Source organism: Acomys russatus, chromosome 7, assembly GCF_903995435.1.
Source record: "Acomys russatus chromosome 7, mAcoRus1.1, whole genome shotgun sequence".
NCBI classification, from domain to species: Eukaryota; Metazoa; Chordata; class Mammalia; order Rodentia; family Muridae; genus Acomys; species Acomys russatus.
The window spans coordinates 45,228,079-45,250,105 of NC_067143.1; the positions used below are offsets into that span (position 1 = coordinate 45,228,079).

At 40.8% G+C, this 22,027-nt stretch overlaps 1 protein-coding gene across 1 annotated transcript in view; it reads left to right on the forward strand.

Moving 5' to 3' along the window:
- LOC127191955 (lysosomal Pro-X carboxypeptidase-like) overlaps nucleotides 1-22,027 on the forward strand; it is a 64,635-nt gene that overhangs the window by 15,082 nt on the left and 27,526 nt on the right. The window lies entirely within an intron of this gene.

Consider the following 22,027-nt stretch of genomic DNA (forward strand, 5'->3'; position numbering starts at 1 on the left):
AAGAGATTGAAGATGACCTGAGAAGATGGAATGGTCTTCCTTGCTCATGGATCGGGAGAATTAACATAGTAAAAATGGCCATCCTACCAAAAGCAATCTACAGATTCAATGCAATCCCTATCAAAATACCTACACAATTTTTTAAAGACATTGAAAGTTCAATTCTGAACTTCATATGGAAAAAAAAAAACCCAGAATAGCTAAAACAATCTTGTACAATAAAAGGTGCTCCAGAGGAATCTCCATACCTGATCTCAAACTGTACTATAAAGCAATAGTAATTAAAACAGCTTGGTACTGGCACAGCAACAGGCTGGTTGATCAGTGGAATCGAATCGAAGACCCAGATATGAATCCACACACATATGGTCACTTGATTTTCGCAAAAAAAGCCAAATCCATTCAATGGAAAAAGGATAACATCTTCAACACATGGTGCTGGTCTAACTGGAGGTCTATGTGTAAAAAATGCAACTGGACCCATATTTGTCACCTTGCACAAAACTCAAATCCAAGTGGATTAAAGACCTCAACATAAAACCAGAGACACCAAGTCACTTAGAAGAAAAAGTGGGGAAGAGCCTGGAACATATTGGCACAGGAGACAACTTCCTGAACAGAACACCAACAGCCCAGGCCTTAATGTCAACCATTAATAAATGGGACCTCATGAGGCTGAGAAGCTTCTGTAAGGCTGGAGACACTGTCAAGAGAACAAAGCGACAGCCTACAGACTGGGAAAAGATCTTCACCAACCCTACATCTGACAAAGGTCTAATATCCAAAATATATAAAGAACTCAAGAAGCTAAACACCACCAAACCGAATAACCCAATTGAGAAATGGGGCTTGGAACTAAACAGAGAATTCTCAACAGAGGAGTATCAAATGGCTGAGAAACACTTAAAGAAATGTTCAACCTCCTTATTCATCAGGGAAATGCAAATCAAAACAACTCTGAGATTCCATATTACACCCATCAGAATGGCTAAGATCAAAAACTCAAGTGACACCACATGTTGGCAAGGATGTGGGGAGAGAAGAACACTCCTTCATTGCTGGTGGGAATGCAAACTAGTACAGCCACTTTGGATATCTATCTGGTGCTAACTCAGAAAACAGGGAATAGGGCTTCCTCAAGACCCAGCTATTCCACTCCTTGGAATATACCCAGAAGATGCTCCAGCACACAACAAGAAAATTTGCTCAACCATGTTCATAGCAGCCTTATTCATAATAGCCAGATCATGGAAACAGCCTAAGTGTTCCTCAGTAGAAGAATGGATAAAGAAACTGTGGTACATATACACTATGGAATACTACTCAGCTGTTAAAAACAAGGAATTCCCAAAATTTGTGGATAAATGGATTGAGCTAGAAATGATCATAATGAGTGAGTTAACCCAGAAGCAGAAAGACTTAAATGGTATATACTCACTTATATCTGCATACTAGCCCAAGGGGCATGTCCCACAAAAGCCTTCCCTTACCAGGAAACTGGGACAGAGGGGAGGACATCCTGTTGGGACGCTAGATGAGAGAAGCATGGGAGAATGGCAAAGTACAAGGATCCACAGGGTCCTAGAAACCTACAAGTAGAACATTATGATAGGCAGATTTGGGCCCAGGGGTCCCGCTCAAACTAAGGTACCAGCCAAGGACAATACAGGCGGTAAACTTTAAACCCCTACCCAGTTCTAGCCAATGGTCAGAACAGTCTCCACAGTTGAGTGGAGAGTGGGATATGACTTTCTCACGTACTCTGGTGCCTCACATTTGACCATGTCCCCTGGAGGGGGAGACCTGGTGGCACTCAGAGGAAGGACAACAGGTTACCAAGAAGAGACTTGATACCCTATGAGCATATACAGGGGGAGGTAATCCCCCTCAGGAACAGTCATAGAGGAGGGGAATAAGGGGGAAAAGGGGAGGGAGGGAAGAATGGGAGGACACAAGGAATGGAATAACCATTGAGATGTAACAAGAATAAATTAATAATAAAAAATTTAAAAAATAAATAAATAAAACCAAAAAAAAAAAAAAAAAAAAAAAAAAAAAAAAAAAAAAGGATTACACAGATGATAAAAAAGCATGCTATATTTGTCCACACCCTGTAAATTTGGCCAACTGCATTGTTATTTAATAACCCAATTTAAGCCAGGAGCGACAAGCCAGACAATGGCTCTGACTCATCAGATAGGAAAGTACGGAAGTACTTGTTATTCTTTGTCAGTTTTTATTTCTATGCAGTTTGAAGCAGGGTCATGCTGCAGACACTGTCCTTCTAAACACTCGGAAGCCTCTGCTGCTTCCTGTGGCTGATGGCTTCTTCCTCTGAGGGAGCAGCTCGTGGGGCAGCTCTCTTGTCCTCGGTGCTGATGGGTTTTTGTTTCCCTTTTTATGTGGTCTAATGTTTAAAACAAGGCTGCTGTTTTAAAAGGCACGAATTGATGTTCACTGAGCACCTCTCTGTGACTGTGTAAATGTGTATGCATCTGTGAATGTGTGTATGTGTCTAGAGTGTATGTACAAAGTTCAAGTTGCTCAGATAGTTATTTGCCAACTGCTAAAATATTGAAGCCTTTCAATATTTTAAGACCTTGATGATGAATAGTTTTGGTTTCCCTAGGTGGTGAGCACTTTAAAGGTAGGATATTGCTTATCTTCCCAGATACTGCTTAATGTTCCTTAAAATAGGTATCTGAAAGGAGGTGCACAGGTGAGAGTTAGGAGGAGAGAAAATTCCATGGTGAAAAAGAACTCCCTGCTGAGGAAAGAAGGGTCTTGGCTATCTTTTAATGGTTTGCAGATTTCCCCTTGATAATTAAGGCACTCCTTGCAGAGGACTGTTTTTCACCAGGGCAAGTGGGAAAGACACATATTTACTTCCCCTCTAGCTTTCCGTGGGCTTTTATTTATTCCCCATCTTGCTCTTCCGTCATGTGCTTGCATAACTACAGGGCCTTGAGGTTTCGTGATTAGTATGGTGTTTCTAAGCACTCCCTAGGAAGAAGGCTCAGTGGAGGTCTTGCCTGCCTGCAAGCCTAGGACCTGAGCTCTGATTCTACCACTCACTGAAAAAGCTGGGCGGGGCATGGTGTAACCATAGTGTTTGTAAGGGGAGTGGGAGGAACAGGCAAGTCTCTGGGCCTTACGGGCCTCTGTGGGAGACCCCACAGGGAATAAGAGAGATTGAGCAAGTCAATCAAAATCCCTCTCTGGCCTCTGTGTGTGTCTGCATACACTGGTATGCATATGCCTCGTTATACCCTATGCCCCTAGCTCCACACAAAAAGTGGCACAGGCTGCAGCAAGGAAGGCATCTCAGGTTTACTTTTCATGCATTTTGTGCATGTTGTGGGTGACTAAAAGCAAACATTGCAAAATGGTGAACTCTGAGGTCTAAGGCCATAGGAGGAAAACGTCATCACTTGCAAAGAGTAGTAATTATCTTCTCATTGTGGGTGGCTAGGACTGTAGTTTTCAGGGGAGGAGATGTTCTGTAATAAGTAGAAATGACAGGCTAATTATAGTCCCCTAGTCCATTCTCATCAAATGTGCCACTTTGTTTTCCACTGATTTATTATGTAAATGGAGTAGCCTTTATGGTAAAGTCTTCTCATTTGTACTATTTCGGGCAGTTCTTTTCCCTTGTAGGACTTCCCTTATTTAAAGGCCTCAATGCTTTATTTGCTGCTGTACTGAGAACAGAATTGTACCTGTGGAAAAGCTGTCACCAAATTGCTTTCAGTTTCTCCAGGGTCGCATGCCAACAGTAAACAAAGGCATATAGTTGTGACATATTTTTGTGTGTTTATTAATATCACAGTATGGACTTTCTGATGGATGATATGATCACAATTATGTGCTGTAATTTGATAACCTTTGAGTCTTTGCTGTTGGCAGGGGCTTGTAAGTACAATGGCTTTAGTTTTTTCTTTTCTTTTTTATTAATTTATTCAGATTACATCTCAATTTGTTATCTCCTTATTTGTCTCCTCCCATTCCCTCCCTCCCTCCCTCCCTCCCTCTTTAAACTTATTTCCCTCCCCTAGGTCTATGACAGAAGGGGACCTTCTCCCCCACCATATAGACATAGCCTATCAAGTTTTATCTTGGTAGCCTGCCTATTTTTTCTCTCAGTGCTACCAGGCCTCCCCACCAAGGGGAAGTGGTCAAATATGGGGCACCAGAGTTCATGTCAGAGTCAGTCCCCACTCTCCACACAACTGTGGATAATGTCCTGTCCATTGGCTAGATCTGAGTAGGGATTCAATGTTTGCTGCATGCATAATTCTTGATTGGTGCAGTAGTTTGAGCAGACTCCCCATTGGGTCCAGATCCACTCATCATGATGTTCTTCTTGTGGGTTTCTATGACCCTCTGAATCCTTCTGTTTCCCCATTCTCCCATACTTCTCTCACCTAGAGTCCGAATAGGAGGTCCTCACATCTATCCCAATCTCTTGGTAAGTGGAGACTTTCCTGGGACATCCATTTTGGGTTGGTGTTCGATTATAAGTGAGTATATACCATGTGATTCTTTCTGAGTCTGGGTTAACTCACTCATATGATCATTTCTAGTTCCATCCATTTCCCCTCAAATGTCAAGATTTCCTTGTTTTTAATAGCTGAGGAGTATTCCGTAGTGTAAATGTACAACAGTTTCTTTATCCAATCTTTGACTGGGGGACATTTAGGTTGTTTCCAGGTTCTGGCTATTACAAATAAGACTGCTATGAACATGGTTGAGCATATGTCCTTATTGTGTGGTGGAGCATCTTCTGGGTATATTCTAAGGAACGGAATAGCTGGGTCTTGAGGTAGCCCTACTTTCAGTTTTCTAAGAAAGCACCAGATTGATTTCCAAAGTGTTTGTACAAGTTTGTACTCCCACCAGCAATGAAAGAGTGTTCCCCTTTCTCCACATCCTCACCAGCATGTGCTGTCACTTGAGGTTTTGATCTTAGCCATTCTGATGGGTGTAAGATGGAATCTCAGAGTCGTTTTGATTTGCATTTCTCTGATGATTAAGATGTTGAGCATTTCTTTAAGTGTTTCTCAGTCGTTCGATATTCCTCTGTTGAGAATTCTCTGTTTAGTTCTGAGCCCCATTTCTTAATTGGGTTATTGGATTTGGTGGTGTTTAATTTCTTGAGTTCTTTATATATTTTGGATATTAGACCTTTGTCAGATGAAGGGTTGGTGAAGATCTTTTCCCAGTCTTTAGGCTGTCACTTTGTTCTCTTGACAGTGTCTTCTGCCTTACAGAAGCTTCTCAGCCTTATGAGGTCCCATTTATTGATTGTTGACCTTAAGGCCTGGGCTATTGGTGTTCTGTTCAGGAAGTTGTCTCCTGTACCAATGTGTTCCAGGCTCTTCCTCACTTTTTCTTCTAATCCACTTTTATGTTGAAGTTTTTAACCCATCTGGACTTGAGTTTTGTGCATGGTGATAAATATGGATCTAATTGCATTTTTCTACATGTAGACATCCAGTTAGACTAGCACCATTTGTTGAAGATGCTATCCTTTGCCTATTGAATAGATTTGGCTTCTTTGTCAAAAATCAAGTGACCATATATGTGTGGATTAATTTCTGGGTCTTCAATTTGATTCCATTGATCAACCAGCCAGTACCATGCTGTTTTAATTACTGTTGCTCTATAGTATGCTTGGGATCAGGTATGGAGATTCCTCTGGAGGATCTTTTGTATTTGCTTTGTGAGTATTTTAGTGAATATCTTTGCATCAATGTTCATAAGAGAAATTGGTCTGAAATTCTCTTTCTTTGTTGGGTCTTTGTGAGGTTTAGGTATCAAGTGACTGTGGCCTTATAGAATGAATTTGGTAATGTTCCATCTATTTCTTTTTTTGGAGTAATTTGAAGAGTATTGGTATTAGCTCTTCTTTGAAGGTCTGGTAGAATTCTGCACTGAAACCATCTGGCACTGGGCTTTTTTTAGTCACGAGACTATTAATGACTGCTTCTATTTCTGTAGAGGATATGGGACTATTTAGTTTGTTTATCTGATCTTGATTAAATTTTGACAAGTGGACTCAATCAAGAACATTGTCCATTTCCCTTAGATTTTCAAATTTTGTGGCATATAGGCTTTTGAATTAGGATCTTATGATTCTTTGCATTTCTTCAGTGTCTGTTGTTATGTCTCCATTTTCATTTCTGATTTTGTTGATTTGGATAGTGTCTCTCTGCCTTTTAATTAGTTTGGCTAACTGTTTGTCTATCTTGTTGATTTTCTCAAAGAAGCCGCTCCCGGTTTTGTTGATTATGTGAATTGTTCTCTTTATTTCTAATTTCTTGATTTCAGTCCTGAGTTTGATTATTTCCAGATGTTTACTCCTCTTGGGTGTTTCTGCTGGGTATAATAGTCTGGCCTGGCATCTCTGGTCTCTTAGGGTTTGTAGGACCTCTGTCCAGGCCCTTCTGGCTTTTATGGTCTCTGCTGAAAAGTTGTGTATAATTCTGATAGGTTTGCCATTATAAGTTACTTGGCCCTTTTCCCTTGCTGCTTTTAATATTTTTTTTTGTTCTGTATATTTTGTGTTTTGATTATTATGTGGCAGGAAGATTTGTTCCTCCATCTCTTGAATTCTGTTAGAGGAGCTCGCCTCTGTATTGCTTGCCTTCTTCTCTGGGCTCTCTCATTCCTGTTTTTCTTCTGTCTGTGTCTTTATCATTGTATCCACTTTCATCTTCAGATCTTGAACTGTTTTATTGATTTCCTTTATTTGACTGTTAGCAATTTCCTGAATTTCTTCCCATGCCTCTCTATAGACCTCTTTTATGTCTTCCTGCATTTGTTTATGGATTTTATTCATTTCTTCCATTATCATCTTCATTACTGAGGATTTGAGGTAATTTTGTTATATTTCAATTGTGTTTGAGTTCTCCGGGTTGCTTTCTTTAGGATAGCTGGGATCTGGAGGTGTCATATTGTTTTGGTTTTTGTTGTTTATGTTTTTATGCTGGATTTTAGTCATCTTGCTGTCTCTGATGTTGGGAGGTAGCTTCTGGTGTCCTTCACTGGTCGTTGAGGGTGGTTTGTTGGTGAGTGATTATAGGTCGAGGGCCTTTCCCTGTGGTGATCAGGGAACTCTGCCATGGGACAGGCAGGTGACCTGGTTTCGGCTCCTGGCAACTTTCCTCCACAACCTAGGCTCCCTGCTGGGTCAGCAGAGGTAGGTGCTGGTGCTCTGCAGCTCCAGGATCAGTTTGAGGTAGTGTATGTTGAGCTGGCTATCCTGTCTTTGGCTGGGCTTTGAATACCCTGCCTTCGGGCCCTGGGGCTTTGGGTCCTAGGGTCAGGTCACCCTATAATGCCTGAACCCCTGTTGGCTTCTAGTAGTTGTTTAGGTTTCTGCCTGGTCCAACCAAGTAGTGAGGCCTAGGTCCCATCTACCTGGGAGAGAGCAGCTACTGCCTTCTGATTATTGTTTGTTGGCTAGAGTTTGGGAGACCCAGATGACTGGTTATTTTTCTGCCTTGTCCCTTTAGACCTGCCCAGCCTCTCCTGAGAGCGTGGGAGCTGTGAAGCCCAGCTAGGCTGGGTCAGTTGTGACCAGTTGTCCTGGGACAGTCTTCTGGGGCTGGCAGTTAGGCTGTGGCTGTGTAACATATCCACAGCCATCTGGGCTCTCATGTGGCACCTGGGCTTTCTGTGGACTAGCACAGTGCGGGTGGGTGGATGGGTCTGAGGACAGATCTACCTATTTCCCTGAGATTTCCCTAGGCCAGGAGCTCTGATACTTCCCTGCTCAGAGTTCAGTCCCATATACTGAGTTCATGATACATGCAGAGCAAGGCCACAGCTTGCAGCTTGCAGGCTGGCTGTGGTCCAGGCTCTGGGGACTGGGCTCCCATCCTCCGTGGGTCACTGGATGACTGGAGGCCAGACCTGCTCATTCATCCACACTGCGCAGATCTCTCTCACCCAGTTTTCCCCAGCTCTTGTGGTCTGTGACTCCTAGTAGCATCTCTGGTCTCCTCCCTGCAGATCAGACACCATGTATCTTTGATGCCACCATCTTGGAACTCCAGCTTTAGTTTTTGCAATCCTTTAGGGAAGGCTTTAATGCTCCTTTATGGATGGGGCAGCTTAGACTCAGAGACGTGACCAAGCTTGATGGAAGTTATTTGTTAATAGCTCGAACGTGGCACAATTAGCATTTCAACTGGGGGCTTTTCTGCTTGTTTTCACTGCAAGGAACCAACCTTCAAAACAGGGGCAGGGCAGTGTTGTGAATGCTATGCTGAGAACTGTGACAGGGTCAGCACTCCTGTGGCCTGGCTTGTCTCAGAAAGCTTTGTGGAGAAAAGAGTATTTGAGGGAGTGTTTGGAGGACAGGATAGGAGGTTTCTGCAATGACAGAGGGAAGAAAGCATCCCAGCCATAGGCAGTTTGTACAGAGAATCCCAGAGGCTTCAAGGATATGTTGTTGCAGGAAAGTTTTGAAATATGAAGTGAGAGAGGCAAGTTGCAGGAGGTGAGGGTAAGAAGGGGTGGGCAAGCAACACTGACTCCTTAGAGCTTGCTTTTACTGTAGCCTCTTAGCAGTTGGCAGAACATATCTCCTATTTGCTATTCCTACCCCACATCCTTCAAGAATGTTCCTACATTGTCTTCCCTCAGTGGACTGTGATGCACTACATGTAAGAGAAATATATCCTTCCCTCTCTAAGTTGCTTTTGGTCACTCGGGGTGCCAAGGCCAGAAGTAATCTGTGTAGCCTAATTACTGCCAGTTTCACTTTGTCTTCTGGTCTCATCATGTTATGCTTCCCACTGTTTGATCTGGTCCTCCCTAACCCCTCTTTATGACTTTTCTTCCACAAAGGTCCATGAGCATGGAAGTAGCATGATTTATGTGTTCCATTTGTGGCTGAGCATTCCATTGACACTTATTTATTCTCTGTACTTTGACTAGGTGTTTCTGTGTTAATCACTATCCATTGTATAAAGAAACTTCTTTGATGAGTTGTGGAGCTGTATGGGTATACAGATTCAAATTTAGAGGAATGTTTGTTTTATGTTAATTCAGCATAATAACAGTAGTAGATTCATTCTTGGGGGCTGTGAGCTCCCGAACCATGGGTTTTTGTTCAGGTTTATAGCACAAGATATGTGTTTTCTTCTGTGAAACAGGCCTTAAATCCAACCAGAAAGCTATTGGTTGCCTTTATAACATTCATGCCACTGTTGTACCCTAGAGCATATACTGACATGTTGGTCATTATTGTAGTTCATACAGTCACAGCTGGGTAAAACTGTAGACTTTTTTTTTTTCCAGTAAGCATACATGGCACCTTCCAGCACTATGAATGCTAGCCAGCAAGGAGGAGGCTTTCTGGTCAACACCAACTAGATTTCTCCATGTCTTGTGGCTAAATTGTTTGGTGTCTTCAGAAATAAGGTCTTACCACCAAGTTCTGGTGGATAAGCAGGAGATGTCAATTGCCTCATGTGTGTGTGTGTGTGTGTTTGTGTGTGTGTGTGGTGTGTGTGTGTGTGTGTATGTGTGTGTGTGTTAAGATTTTCTATTACTATGATAAAACAACTTGAGGAGGGAGAAAAGAGTTTATTTTAGCTTTCACTTCCATCACTGAGAAAAGTCAAGACAAAAACTTAAGCAAAGCAGGAACACAGAGGCAGGAATTTATGAAAAGGCCAAGGAAAAATTCTGCTTATTGGTTTGATCCTTGTGGCTTGCTCAGCCTTTTTCCTCGTAGAACCCAGGACTACCTATGTGTGGTGACACCCATAGTGGGCATGGCTCTTCCACTTTAATAATTAAGAAAATGCCCTACATAAAATTGCCTATCTTATGAAGGCATTTTCTCAACTAAGATTCTCTCTTCACAGATATGTCTAAGTTTGTCAAATTGACAAAAGGCAGCTAATACATAGTCCTTAGGACATCCATGATCAACAACTCAAAGAGGGGAGGTATTAATCTTTTGGGGGTTTTTGTCTATTTACCTATAGCTTCTTGGATTAACATTATCATTTTTGTAGAGAAACTCCAACTAAACACTCTCCTTTCTTAAACACACACACACAAAACTTATAAAATATGATTCTCCCAATTATCTTTAGTGTTACCCACTCCACTCCTCTCTTTGCCTTATGTTCCCACCCCTTTCCCCACCTACACTTTACTCACCATTATTCTCTCTCTCCTTTATATCACCTGTGTTCTACTATCCCTGCTCCCTAAAGACCTTCTCCTCGCCATGAATGGCCATTTTCTAGGTCCCCAGTTTCTAGAGGTACTAAAAGTTGAACACACAAACCTAAGGGTTCAACATCTACATATAAGAACACACAATGTTGATCTGAGGGTTTGTGTTATCTCACTGGATATGTTTTTCAGCTCTATTTATCTGCAAATTTCATCTTTCTTTATAGCTGAATACAATTCCACTATGTAGGCACCCCATTTTCTTCATCCATTCATGGACATTTCAAGTCCTAGATACTGTGAACAGAGCAGATATGAACAAGGTTGAACATGTTGTCTCTTTTGTAGGAAGTAGAGTCCTTTGGGTAAATGTCCAGGAGTGGTGTAGGTGAATCATATGGTAGATACGTTTTCAGTTATTTTAGGAACTGCCATATTGGTTGTACCAGTTTGCATTCCCACTAACTATACACAAGAGACCCAAAAGCTCCACTAGGCAACTCCTAGAGCTGGTAAACACTTTAAACAAAGTGGCAGGATGCAAAATTAACATCTGTAGCTTCCTATAAACCAAAGGCAATCAGACTGGGGGCAGGGGAAGGAAATCAGAGAAACAATCCTATTTATAATAGCCTAAAAAAGTAATAGTGTTGATTTGAATTTAATTAGGGAAGCAAAAGGCCTATACAATGAAAACTTTAAACTGAAGAAAGAAATTGAAGGAGACACTAAATGCTGTAGAGACCTCTCATGCACATAGATTGATGGAACTAATATTGTCAAAATGACCATCCTACCGAAAGCAATCTACAGATTCAACGCACTCTCCACTCAAATTCCAACACATTCCTCCTGGAAGTTGAAAAATTTTAAAATCCATAAAAAAGAAGAAAAGACCACAGATTTTTAAACGTATGCAGGGTTCCTTCTGTCTCAGATTTGGTAGCAGTTCACAGTTTAGATCCTGATACAAGACATGCATAGATAACCACAGTTCAAAACTACGTACTAACAGCTCTGAAATGGAGCAGAGCTTCACAAAGTAGCCCAAAGAACACAGAAATGCTCCACTTAGAGACATCGACTGGAAGCAGGGGAAATTGTGATCAGGATATACTACATAAAAGAAAAATAAAAAGAAAGAAAGTGACATTGAATAGTTATGTCATTGGACAGCCTTAGGTATTAAAAGTTTAATTTTCTGTTGCTTACTCTAAGAACAATCCCTTGTGTAACCATTCTGTCAATATTAGTTCTGCCCCTGTAACTCCACCAGAATGAAGCTCAGACAGTGGTAATTTGGTGAATTTGTTTATTTGTTGTCTGTTTCCTGTGTTCTGTTGCTATATCCTCAGTCCTGCTAAGGCAATGACCATTTCTATGTAGCTTGCTCCCTGTGCACCTTTACCACTTTAATCACCTTTACTATGGTGGTTACTCATGCGACACATGTCCAGTGAGTTCTTGTGACCACTGACTGTCGCTTCTGGGTGTGCATCCTATTAGCTCCAGGCAGTCGGTATCCAAGATGTTGATGTAGTTCCAAAAGCAGCTAAAAACAATCCAAGGAAACCACTTGGCTGAAGTTTTGAACTTGTTATTGTTCTGAGCTTTTTGGTTTCAGCTGAGACTGTCCTTTCCCCTACTAAAGTGCTGAGGCACAGTGCTTAAACAATGAATGGTCTGCCAATGTTAAGATCATAATAAGAAATCCTTGAGGGTCATTTTACAGTGAACTCAGTATGGAAAATTAGATGTTGGAATTGCTAAGAGAGACAACTGAGATCTTACTTTCTTCATTGCTTTCCTTTTTGGATTCTACACAAGTGAGAACTTTGCAAAGCTTACTTATTATAGGCAGGGTGTTTCAAAATTCTTCTTCCAGATGAAGTTCATAGGCAGCACAGTCTCCTTGTGGGTCCTACAATATGGGGAGTAGGGACAATTTCTGACATTGACTCTATTCCTAACCCACCCCCCCCACCCCCACGACGTTGATCCCTTCTCCCTGGCAGGGCAGCCTTGCCAGGCCACAGAGAAAGAGGATACAGATACCACAGATGAGACTTGATAGTCTGAGGTCAGATGTTAGGAGAGGAGGGCTCCCCTTTCTGAGAACTAGTGTCGGGAGGGTGGGTGGGATTGGAAGGCGATGAGAGAGGGGATTACAACCAGGATGTAGAAGTGGAGGACGAGAGGGGATTACAACCAGGATGTAAAGTGAACAAATTAAAACTAAAAAATTAAAAAAAGAGAAGAAAAAACAAAATTCTTCTTTAATGAAAAAAAAAAAAACTAACACGTAGTTTTGCATTAAAAAAATGTATGTGTATTTGTGTGTGTGCTTGTGTGAGAAGGAGCACAATCCTGGAGGTCAGAGGACTGCATGTACATGCAGGAGCCCATGGAGGCCAGAAAGAGGTGTTGGGTCTCTTGGAACTGGAGTTACAGGTTGCTGTGAGTTACACATGGGGTTACAGTTACCATGTGGATGCTGAGAACAGATCCAGGGCTCTCTGCAAGGACAAGTGCTCCTGACTACTCAGCCATCTCTTTAGCGCCTAATCCATGTCTTTTAAAGCAACCTCTGAGACCACTGTAGGTTTTCTGTGTCAGTGGTTCTCACATGTGTGACTTACAGAAGACTGTCTTTGCGTGAGGAAGATTTGAATTTTAACATTACAGTGTAGTATTGGCTTGTATTTACTACTCTTTAAAAATAGTTTTAAGCCGGGCGTGGTGGCTCACGCCTTTAATCCCAGCACTCGGGAGGCAGAGGCAGGCGGATCGCTGTGAGTTCAAGGCCAGCCTGGTCTACAAAGCGAGTCCAGGACAGCCAAGGCTACACAAAGAGAACCCTGTCTCGAAAAACCAAAAAAAAAAAATAATAAATAAAAAAAAATAAAAATAAAAATAGTTTTAAATTGGCATGTACAGAATGAATTGTCTTATGGCATTTTCATTCATACTTCATCTTACTTTTGTTATTCGTCAGCTGCCCCACCGTCCTTCCCTGCTCCACTGTGCTCTCTTTCTGTTCTGCATTCTCTCCCACAGACTCTTTCTACCTTCATTTCACAATATTTCCATATTCCATATCTTCTCTTTTAATTCTCCCCAACCTTAAGATGTCCTTTGCCTCCCTTTATGATCTCTTTTGTACTTTGATATCACATGCACACACATACCCAATATACACATATAAATGTGCATACATATATAAATATAAATGCACATATACATTTAAGTATATACTCCACATTAGATAAAAAGTGTACTATTTGATATTTGTCTGCCTCTGATTTAGTTCACTTAACATTGATGATTTCCAGTTCCATCTATTTTCATGCAATTGTCATGATTTTCCTCTTTAAAAACATCTAGGCCAGTGGTGGTGGTGCAAGCCTTTAATCCCAACACTTGGGAGGCAGAGGCAGGTGGATCTCTGAGTTTGAAGCCAGCCTGGTCTACAAAGCCAGTCCAGGATGGACAGGGATACACACAGAGAAACCCTGTATTCAGGGGCTGGGGAGATGGCTCTATGGTCAAAAGCACTTGCTATTCTTGCAGAAGATCAAGGTTTCCCAGCAGTTGTGTCAGGTGGCTCAGAACTGTCTATGACTCCAGCTCCAGGATGTCCAGAACCCAGGGGAACACACACACACACACACACACACACACACACACACACACACACACACACTGTGGTGTGTGGTGGTTTCAATAGGTTTGCCCTCCAGAGACCTATGTGTTTGAGTGTTTGGCCACAGAGAATGGCACTATTAGGAGGTGTAGACTTATTGGAGTAGGTGTGGCCTTGCGGGAGGAAGTATTCTACTATAGAGGCCGGCTTTGAAGTTTCCTATACTCAAGCTACACCCAGTGTGGTACACTGTCTCCTTCCGCTGCCTAAAGATCAAGATGTAGAACTCTCATCTGTCTCTCGAGGATCATGTCTGACAGCATTCTACTGTGTTTCCTGCTGTGATGACAATGGACTAAACCTCTGAAACTGTAAGCCAGCCCCAGTGAAATGTGGTCCTTTATAAGACTTGCCATGGTCATAGTGCCTTATCCCAGCAATGGAAATCCTAGCTAAGGGTGCAGGCACACATGCATAAAAATAAAATATACTTTTCTAGAAATTCGATAGAACACATTCTGTATCCATTCATTTGTTCATGGGTATCTATGATAATTCTATTTCCTAGCTATGATGACTAGTGTGACAATAACTATGAATGTGCAGGTATCTCTGTCATATATTGATTTAGAGCCTCTTAGGTATATATCTAGGGGTGGTACAGATGGGTCATATGGTAGTTCTAATTTGAATTTTTGAGGAGTATCCACACTGATTTCCATATTTATATTCCTGTTATTTCTTCTGCTTACTTGTTTCTCTAAGATTTCCAGTGAATGCTCCCCACAACTGCGTTGGGTTCTTTCTTCCCACATTTTGCCAGCATTTGCCTTCTTGATGGTAGCCATTCTCACTGGGATGAGATGAGAGCTCAAATTCATGTTCCCAATGACTAATGATATTGAAGACTTACTAAAAACAAAAAATCAAAAAAAAAAAAAACAAAAAACTTGCCTTTTGTGTCTCCCCCTCTCTGTCTCTGTCTCTGTCTCTCTCAATTTTTTTAAAAAACAGGGGTTTCTCTGTGTAGCCTTGGCTGTCCTGGACTCACTTGGTAGACCAGAATGGCCTTGAACTCACAATGCCTCTGCCTGCTGAATGCTGGGATTAAACAGTGTATGTTTATTCTCTTGAGACCTAGCTATTCAGTCATTAGCCCATTTGCTGATTGGATGCAGGAATTTGTGTGTGTGTGTGTGTGTGTGTTTACTTTCTTCAGTTATCTATATAGTCTATGTATCAACCAGTTCATTGATATACAGTTGGCAAATATTTCTCTTTATTACATAGGCTATTTTTTTGTTGGTGATTTTTTTTCTGCACAGAAGATTTTTATTTTAATGCAGTCAGATTTGCCAATTTTGGGGGGCTGTTTCCTGCCTGTGCTATTGGAGTCCCTTTCTGAAGTTCTTGCCTACTCTTACAGGCTGACGTGCTTTCTCTGGTAATTTCAAAGTGTCAGGTCTTCCACTAAGATCTTCCATTCATTGGTTGATTTTTGTACACAATGAGCCATTTTATCTAATTCTATCCTTTAACGTATGGGTGTCTAGTTTTTTCAGCAGCCATTGCTGAGTAGGTTATCTTTTCCCTATTGTACAGTTTTGGAGCCTTTGTGAGAGAATCAGCTGTTTGTAGCTGTGTGGGTTAATTTCTGGGGGTTTCTTTTCTACTTCACTCATTTAGGTGTCCATGGCATGCAGCTTTTGTTAGTATAGCTACAGTATAATTTGAGATTTCCACCCAGCAGGAGATCGAAATGAGTGCTGAGACACACAGCCAAACTTCAGCATGGAGTACAGGGAGTCTTATGGAAGAGTTGGAAGATAGAAGGACCTGGAACAATCAGGAGCTCCACAAGGAGATCAATGGAGCCAACAAATCTGGGCAGAGGAGGGGGTGCTGCAGAGACTGATGCACCAACCAAGGACCATGCATGGTGAGGACCTAGACCCTCTGCTCAGATGTAGCAGATAGGCAGCACAGTCTTTCTGTGGGTCCCATAACATGGGGAGTATAGACTACTTCTGACATGGATTCTGGCCCCCACATTGATCACTTCCCCCCCTGGTGGGGCAGCCTTGCCAGGCCACAGAGGAAGAGGATACAGAGAGTACAGATGAGACTTGATAGGCTGAGGTCAGATGTTAGGGAAGGAGGGCTCCTCTTTCTGAGGACTAAGGGAGGGAGGGAGGGTGGGATTTGGAGGCAATGAGGGATGGGGCTACAATTGGGATGTAAAGCGAACAAATTAACAATAAAAAATTTAAAACAACAAAAGAAATTTGAGTATAAGTGTTTAAAATACAATGAACACTTGTAGCTCTGACAAATGCACGTGGAAATCACAAGGTAATTCTGTAGGTCCAACTGCCTATGCCCCCGTGTTATTCCGTACTTTCCCCATGATAATACTTTAACATACCAGAACTTGATGACTCTTTCTTTCTATTGTAAATAACAAAATCCAATGTGAACACGAAAAAAAATTATTTTGAGATCAAGTATGATAGTACATCAAGCATTGCTCTTTGTGTTTGAGATTGTTTTGAGCTAGCCAGGGTGTTTTGTGCTTCCAAGTACATTTTAGGATTTCTTTATTTTTTTTTTTTCAAGTTCTGTGAAGACTGTAATTTGAAATTTGATGGGAATTTCACCGAATGAGTATATCACTTTGTGATATAAGATACAGCTATTTTCTAATATTCTGTCTGCTCATGAACTGACTCTTTGGTGTATTCTTTAATATCTACTTCTTTTTTATTTAATTTTATTTTCTTATTTTATTTTATGTGTGTGTATACAGATGCACTTGTGCACATATGCACACATGCACGGAGGCCAGAGGACGATTTCTGAGGAGCCATGCAGTATGTGGGTCTGGGAAACTTAAGTCAGATAATTGGACTTGGTGCTATGTGCCTTTACCACTAATCCAGCTCATTGACCTTCATCTTCAGGGTCTTTCTCCAGCATTTTAAGGTTTACATTGTAGAGGTTTTCTCCTCCTTGGTTAGGTCTATTCCTAGGTATTTTTGAAAATATTTTTTGAAGTCATCACAAATAAGATTTCCCTCCCCCCTTAGTTCACTTAGTTCTTGGCAAATTTGTTAGTGGTGTAGAGAAAAGCAACTGATTTTTGCTGATTTCATAGTCTCCTACTTTGGTGAAAGTATTTGTTGTATAGAAGACTTTTCTGGTTCAGTCTTTAGGGTTTTTTTTTTTTTTTTTTAAGTATAGGATTATGCCATCTATAAATAGAGATAATTAGAATTTTTCTTTTCCTATTTTATCTATATTATTTCCTTTTTGTGTCTCATTGTTTTGGTTAAAACTTAGACTATATTGAGCATGGGAGAGAACTAGGACCCTTGTCAAATTCCTGATTTTTCTTAAGCAAATATTTCCTGCCCTTCATTTTGGTTAGCTTGGCTAGGGTTTGCCAGTTTTTTTTTTTTTTTTTTCAAGTAGTCAACTTTCTGTTTCATTCTATGCATTTTTTTATCTGTTGAATTAATTTCAGACCTGATCTTTATTATTTCTTGCTGTATGCTGTTTTTGCGCTTGATGTGTTTCTGTTTCCCTAAGACCTTGAGATATCTCCCATCTTTAAGGGCTTAAGGCTATAGAATCTCCTCATAGAACTACATTAGGTATACCTCAGATGTTCTGAGCAGTTGTGCATTCGATTTTCAGTTGATTACAGGAATTTTTAATTTGCTTCTGAGTTCTTTATTGGCCCACTTTGAGAGTGTTGTTTCCAGGTCAGATGACACATGCCTATACAGTAACTGCACTGGAGAGATAGAGAGAGGAGAGTCAGCAATTTAATGTCATTCTCAGCTATGTAGCAACACTGATGCCAGCCTCTTGAGACGCTGTCTTTTAAAAAAGAAAAAGAAAAGAAAAGAAAAGAAAAAGAAAGGAAGAAAGAAGAAAAGAAAGAAAAGAAGGAGGAAAGAACGAAAAGTGTTTTGTTCAATCTCCAAGTATTTGTGTGTTTTCTCTCATTGTTAGTTTCCGGTTTTGTTCCACTATTATTATCTGATAGGATAGATGAGTCTATTTTAATTCTTTTTTTATTTGTTCTGTAGCCTTTATTGTGGGCTATTTTAGAGAAGGTTGCATGGGCTGCTGAGAATGTACATTCTGCACTTGCTGGGTAAAATATTCTGAAGATATCTGTTATGTCCAATTGGTCTATGGTGTTATTTAACTCTGAAATCTCGAGATTTAGTTTATTATTTTATTTACTTATTTTTATATAGAGATAAAATGAGTTATTCGTGTCACTTACTATTCTGTATCAGGAACTACATATTATCTGTTCATTGGTGTTTGTTTTATGAAATTGACAACTTCATTTTTGTGTATATGTATTTATAACTGTTAAATACATTCTTACTGAGTTATTCCTTTTATTTACTTATTTTTTGAGTTATTCCTCTTATTAATATGCCATGGCTCTTCTTCATCTCTTCTAGTTTTTGTTTGAAATCCACTTTATCAGGCAACAACAGTTATGCCAGCTCCACCATTGACTTGTTGTCAAACCATTGCTTTTTGTCACTGCTGTCTGTTTCTAACCTCTTAATGTTGGTGAGGATCTAAGCTAAGTCCAAGAGAAGGAGACTGTTTTCTGATAAGACCTACATAGAACAGGGACGAGGAAACAGGAAAAACCCCGAAAGACATTTAACATTTCTAAAAAGCGCAAGATAGAAACAAAACCACAAAAGAAGCCAATAAGTCACCCCAAAAGCTCATAATTTCCGAATATTCAAGACAAAAATAGTTAAAATACCAGACAAAAACCTCAAAACCACGCTTTAAAAATGGTTCACAACTTTACAAAAGATTTATGCTGTTTAATACAATAAGGAAACTACTGACTAAAGTTAGAAAGACAGAAATTAAGAAAGTGAGAAAAACGGAAAGTGAGAAATTAGGAAGCACAGATGAAAATTCTGCAAGGAATTGGGATTCTAGAATGAATGAAGGAAGGAAGGAAGGAATGAAGGAAGGAATGAACAAGGAAAGGATTACAAATAAAAAACCACAATGGAATGCATCACCAATAGACTAAGTCAAACATAGGAAAGCACTATTGGGATGCAAGTCATGGCTGAGTGAAAACATTGCATTCATACCATGAAAATGCAAATGAAAACTGCATTGAGATTCCGTCTCATCTCAACAGGTGTGCTACCATTAAGAAAGTGAATGGAGAACAGCAGCTGTTCACAAGGACTTGAGAGGGAGGGATGAGAATTAGTATGGTCACTGTGGAAAGTATAGAGCTCCCAGTACCTAAGTGAGGATCCTCTGCATGATCTAGCTATTGTTTTTAAAATTATCTGTATTACCTGTAGGCCCGGCTAGTGATCAATCAAGACACAGACGCTTGCTATATTTTAAAATAGCCTTAGTTAACCTGGGGCAGCGCAGATATCAATCCTCTAAACTACTTCCTATAATGGGGCAGGCGTGGGATCCCTGTCTCAATCCCATGCCATCTGTTTTTAATAACTTCTATCAAGCTACCTCCCATCTATAATTCCATATACTTGCTCATGTTCTTCATCTGAGCAGGATTCTCCTTCCACGCTGGCCACATGCTTCTCCTCCATCTAACTCACGGCAGCCTTCCTCTCTTCCCTTCAGGTCTCTCTCCTTTCTCCTCGTGGTGGTCTTTCTTATTCCTCCTTGTGGTGGTCTCTCTTCTTCCTCCTTGTGGTGGTTTCTCTTCTTCCCAGGATTCCTCTCTCTCCTGGCCCCACCTATCTCCTGCCCTGCCCAGGTGGGATGGCCTTTTATTAAGCAAAAGGTAAGTCACAGAGACAGTAAGCAGTAATTTAGCATCAAAATAATCAGACCATCCCCCAACAATCTAGCCATTACTACTCTTGGGAACATACCCATAGAAATACAAGCTGCCATGCTACAACGATTCCTGTACATTTGCTTCATTGCAGCAGTGCTCAGGACAGCCAAGTTATGCAGTCTACTTGGCTATCAATAGAAAAATGGATGAAGAAAGTGTGTTTTACATTGCGAATGGAACTTTTATTCAGACATAAAGAAGTACAAAACTAATGCCATTTGCTGGGAAGTGGATAGAACTGGAAATCACCATGTGAAATGAAATAAGGCAGATTCAGAAAGACAAATAATGACCTGAAAGGCTGTGGTCATATTGTGGGGGAGGGAGGGTGGGAAAGGGAAGATATAAGTGAGGGTAACAATCGGGATGTAATATGAATAAATTTTAAAAATTGCCTGGTACGCGTGCGTGCACGCACATACACATACATGAGAGAAAGAGAGAGAGAGAGAGAGAGAGAGAGAGAGAGAGAGAGAGAGAAGAGAAGAGAAGAGGAGAGGAGAGGAGAGGAGAGGAGAGGAGAGGAGAGGAGAGGAGAGGAGAGACAGAGAGAGTACATTTCCCCCATAATATATGCATACAAGGAGAGTAGGATTATTTAGGAAAAAGAGAGGGAGTAACAAGAGAACAGGAGGAGGCGATAGGAAATCAAAATGTCATGTGAAATATACCTGTCTTGGTTTAGTTTCCGTTCCTGGGAATAGAGACCATGACCAAAGGAAACTTGAGGTGGAAAGGGTTTCTTTGGTTTACTCCCTTCCCCCTCTGTTACTCTCTCTTTCTCTCTCTCTCTTTCTCTCTCTCTCTCTCTCTCTCTCGCTCTCAGATACCATCATTTTATATAATTGATACATGCTAATAAAAATTTAAACCACAAAACAGTGGAAATTTTTGTGATTCACAAATTAAAAATAAGAAGCAAACCAAGGTTAGTGGGCAGGCTCACTTTACAGGTAGCTTATACAACAGTGCCCTCTGGTGCTAGAAAGGCGGTTGCCATTTAAGTATTCATTCTCAAGAGCTGCAGTGGTTCAAATGTCTTGAAGTCCTGGGAATTCATTGATTATCTGAGTTATTTAGCAAACTGAGATGCTAAAACCATTTTTTGATGAAACTGTTAACTGTTGTGTGATCCAAAAACAATACTTTTGGGTGGGTAACTCTATTTTATTAGCAGAGAACAATTTGCCTTCACAGAATTTTGTCAACTAAGAAAGAGACTCTTCCTCTGGGGTCCCAGTCTCTGGTCATAAGGAAGTTCTGTGCATTTCAAGAATTTGAGAGTTATAAAAGAGCTTTCAATTTCACTTCCTATGCAGCAGACAGTGTCTTCTAAAAAGGCATTACTATATAATTCACAACCACATCTATTTTTCTCAATTACTGGTAACTAAGTTATAGTATATTTATGAACATATCAGAAGTTTAATATTAATGAGGATCACATCTTCAGAAGCATGAAGGAACCAGCCATTTTGAACTCTAGTCATTCTATGTTTATTAATACAATATCTGTCTTATATGGGCATTGTGGTAGCTCTTTTCATCTCGCCTCTCAAGCTACCTCTTATATAGGAGGATGAATCACCACTTGTTTTTGTTTTGTTTTGTTTGAGACAGGAGTTCTCTGTGTAACCCTGGCTGTCCTGGCCTCGAACTCACAGTGATTTGACTACCTCTGCCTCTCTGAGTGCTGGAATTAAAGGCATGTGCCACCACATCCAGCTACAGCATGCTTTTTTTTTTTTTTTTTTTTTAACAGTCGAGTCTCCCATATTACTTATATTCTGGTGTGTTCCTTCCTCAATTTGTCAGTTTCACTTTCACGAGCATTTCTATGGGTCTCCTCAAGATTAGGACAGAAAGAGAGTACTATTCTGTATCCTGATTAGTTCAGGACGAAAGGCTGTGTGAAAAATAAGGCATCATTATACAGCCAGGTGATTTCAGTTGGAGAGTAACTGAGGAACGCTCACCTTTCTTGTCAAAGTGGAGACAGTGTGGGGTGTGGAGGGCTTATGCTTATCATGTTTGAGGCCCTGGGTTCAGTCCTCGAAACTAAACTAAACTAAATTAAACTAAAACAAAACAAAACCCCAGATCAACAATAACAACAAGCAAGCAAGCAAGCGCGTAAGCACTCACGCAAGCAAGCACGCACGCACGCAAGCCAGCGCGCAAGCACTCACGCAAGCAAGCACACACGCACGCAAGCCAGCGCGCAAGCACTCACGCAAGCAAGCAGTGAAAAGTAGGTCTCTGGGGTTGCTGGTGAAGGGGAGGAAGGTTCCTGCTTCTAG